This window comes from Stylophora pistillata, chromosome 9, assembly GCF_964205215.1.
Source record: "Stylophora pistillata chromosome 9, jaStyPist1.2, whole genome shotgun sequence".
NCBI lineage: Eukaryota > Metazoa > Cnidaria > Anthozoa > Scleractinia > Pocilloporidae > Stylophora > Stylophora pistillata.
In genome coordinates this window covers 15,826,124-15,830,085 of record NC_142527.1, presented here as the reverse complement: position 1 = coordinate 15,830,085, position 3,962 = coordinate 15,826,124, and the positions used below count along the sequence as shown (strand labels likewise).

Sequence of the window (3,962 nt, the reverse complement as noted above, 5' to 3'; positions counted from 1 at the left end):
TAGGGTTAATTTGATAACTTTTAGGATTAGGGATAGCTATAAATTAAAGTTGGGGTGAGGGTTAGGGTTAGGAAGATGGATAGCATTTTCCTACATGCTACCTTTAGAGTCTAACCGGGTTCTGTTGGGGCAGCATGTCAGGAGATGGCACGGGGTAGTTGTACGCGGAAAAGACGTGGCATACATAGAGGTTTGTCTGCGCTGGGCAAATTAAGAGAGAAGGCATGGCTAAGTATAAGCACCAGTACTGTGAATCTTCGAATGGCTCATTAAATCAGTTATCGTTTTTTTGATTGTACCCTTACTACTTGGATAACCGTGATAATTGTAGAGGTTACAGTTGCGAAAAGTCCCGACTGTCTTCGGAAGGGATGTATTTATTAGAGTAAAAACCAATGCAGATTTTGCCCGGTGTTGTGGTGAATCATAGTAACTAATGGAATCACACGGCTTTTGCGCTGCCGATGATTTATTCAAATATCTATCCCATCAACTGTCGATGGTAAGGTAGTGACTTACCATGGCTGCAACGGGTGACGAAGAATTAGGGTTCGATTCCAGAGAGGGAGCCTGAGAAACGGCTACCACATCCAAGGAAGGCAGCAGGCGCGCAGATTACCCAATCCTTACTCAGGGAGGTAGTGATAAGATATAACAATACAAGGCTTTTGTAAGTCTTGTAATTGGAATGAGTACAACCTAAATCCTTTAACGAGAATCCATTGGAGGGTAGGTCTGTTGCCAGAAACCGCGGTAATTCCAACTTCAATGGCGTATATTAAGGTTGTTGCAGTTAACAAGCCCCTAATTGGATCTCGGGATAGCCCGGCCGGTCTGCCCCAAGGTACGTCACTGGCCGAGCTTTTCCTCCTCGCAGAGACTGGGTGTGCTCTTACCTGAGTGTGCTCGGGATCTGGGACGTTTACTTTGAAAAAATTAGAGTGTTCAAAGCAAGCCGGTGCGTGAATACGTAAGCCTGGAATAATGGAATAGGACTTTGGTTCTAAAAGGACGTAAAGACAGCAGAGTGACAATAACTCTCAAAAAAGAAACAACATCTTTGAATTTAAATTTACAAGACATGTCATGACATTCTCATGTCATCTTCACTTGCAAATGAGCATTTAACTGTTGTACATTTGAATATAAATTAAGGGACGTTACACACTACGTGTCCGGGCTTACGTTACATTTGAATGTAAAAACGCGAAAAATGTAATTAGCACGCGCTTGACTAGATCAAAAAATAAATAAATAAATATAGTAATAATAAAAATAGATTAGAAGACCAAGGAACAACGTAATTAAAAGGAGAGAGACAATTCTAGGTTTTTCAATTGCTGATTAAGGATGGGTTTTTTCCACTTAATATGCAATGCCTCTTTGATCTTAATTTGGTATTTTGAAGCGGCAGAATCTAAGATCGTGAAAGATTCAGTATCACAAGAGTCAAGACAGGCCCTTGATGATTGCAGGTGCTTGTAAATATGCGAAGTTTTGAGAATACTTCTATCGAAGTAAGCAAAGCTGAGTTGGATTTGAATTTTCTTAAAAACTGTTTATCCTTCAATGTGTTTCCGATGTCCATCTGTTTTCAACTTCCTAACATAAGTAGACATGATGTACATGCTATTCGAAAACGCCTATTAAGTGCTATCGCCAAACGAAGAAAGAAACTCTGTAAGTTAACCATAGTGAGAGACAGATTAGCGGTGCAAATCAATGCCATTGTCAGCAACATCGATGGATACATCCTCCATGGAACTATTAATTATAATGTAAAGAAAGCTGTGAAAGGTGTTATCGTCACTCACGAGAAGAAACTTAGAAAGTTTAACGCGAAATGTGGTTCTACCGTTTGCTTCAACGGAGACAGTCACCAACCTCTCGTCGCACAATCTCACGTCCGAACAATTGGAAATACTTAAATATGGTCCTTCACACTCTATCTGTCCTCCTAACATTAGCAAAACGGATGTCTTCTCTTGTTTTGAGCTGATTAATCGCACCATGGTCAGAAATCTACTCGACAGAGAGCTAAAGGGAAACTGGTCGCAGACCTTTCTCATCTTGCCCATTCGTACGTTTCTTCCCACCAACCTTCTGCAGCGGACTTAAAGAAATGTAGGATACTGAAGGATTTGAGGAGGAACAAGGACATTGTAATACTGAAGCCTGAAAAACGAACTGGCTTGGTATTCATGGACAGGAAAGCCTACGAAGAAAGTATTTTTTCCATTATCAGAGAAACTTCTAAGTTTAAGGTTAATGATAACGATCCTACATTACAAAGAGAGGGTAAATTACAACGTTATTTAAGAGCGCATAAAAATAAGGGCCACTTAGAAAAAGATACGTGTGAGAGAATCTATCCAACTGGTTCTCAATCAGCCAGGTTTTATGGGCTACCTAAAATGCACAAGGCTCGGCAGCCTAATGAAACACCTCCTTTTCGACCCATAGTATCTTCAATAGGTACCTACATTTACAATTTATCTAAAATCCCTTGTAATCCTCTAGAGCCACATGTCCCGCGTGAATACAACGTCCGCGACACGTTTTCATTTGTACGTGAAATCAACCAGTTATCAACCTTAGGGAAGTTCATGTTATCTTTCGATGTCTTATAAAGTTGTTGTTTCTTTTTTGAGAGTTATTGTCACTCTGCTGTCTTTACGTCCTTTTAGAACCAAAGTCCTATTCCATTATTCCATGCTTACGTATTCCCGCACTGGCTTGCTTTGAACACTCTCATTTGTTCAAAGTAAACGTTCCAGATCCCGAGCACACTCAGGTAGGAGCACACCCAGTCTCTGCGAGGAAAAAACGCTAGGCTAGTAACCTACCTTGGGGCAGACCGGCCGGGCTATCCCAAGATCCAATTAGGGGCTTCTCAACTGCAACAACTTTAATGTACGCTATTGAAGCTGGATCTACCGCGGTTTCTGGCAACAGACTTACCCTCCAATGGATCCTCGTTAAAAGATTTAGGTTATACTCACTCCAATTACAAGACTTGCAAAAGCCTTGTATTGTTATATCTTGTCACTACCTCCCTGAGTCAAGATTGGGTAATCTGCGCGCCTGCTGCCTTCCTTGGATGTGGTAGCCGTTTCTCAGGCTCCCTCTCCGGAATCGAACCCTAATTCTTCGTCACCCGTTGCAACCATGGTGACTCACTACTTTACCATCGACAGTTGATGGGATAGATATTTGAATAAAACATCGCCAGCGCAAAGACCGTGCGATTCCATTAGTTTCTATGATTCACCACAACACCGGGCAAAATCTGCATTGGTTTTTACTCTAATAAATACATCCCTTCCGAAGACAGTCGGGACTTTTCGCAACCGTAACCTCTAGAATTACTACGGCTATCCAAGTACTAACGGTACAATCAAATAAACGATAACTAATTTAATGAGCCATTCGAAGTTTCACAGTACTAGTGCTTATACTTAGACATGCATGGCTTAATCTTTGAGACAAGCATATGACTACTGGCAGGATACACAAGGTAGCTATGCCATATCGGAGTCAGTGGCCAATAAAACAACTCAAACTCCGGCCACAAGCCTCTCCCACCAACGGACGATGCCGCACCTTCCGTTCTTTTGATCGCTCAGACAGCGAAAAGCCACCAAAAGATCGCGCCTTGGCTCGTTGCTCCCCCGTCAAGGCGGCCCTATCAAAGGTCGCCGAGCCATCGGGCCTTCTCTTTTATTTTGCCCAACGCAGACAAAACTCAATGTATGCCACGTCTTTTCCGCGTACAACTAGCCCGTGCCATTTCCTGGCATGCTGCCCCAACAGAACCCGATTAGACTCTGAAGGTAGGATGTAGGAGAATGCTATCCATATTCCTAACCCTAACCATTATCCTAACTCTCAACCCTAATGTTAGTGTTTTCTTACATATTTTGTAATGATCTATTGAAAACAATTGGTTTTGGCAAGTTTGC

At 42.1% G+C, this 3,962-nt stretch overlaps 1 pseudogene; it reads right to left on the bottom strand.

Annotated features, from left to right (window-relative positions):
- Nucleotides 1–2,646: 2,646 nt before the first annotated feature.
- Nucleotides 2,647–3,517, bottom strand: LOC148723529 (small subunit ribosomal RNA; annotated as a pseudogene; the record flags this gene model as incomplete).
- Between the last annotated feature and the right edge of the window lie 445 nt (nucleotides 3,518–3,962).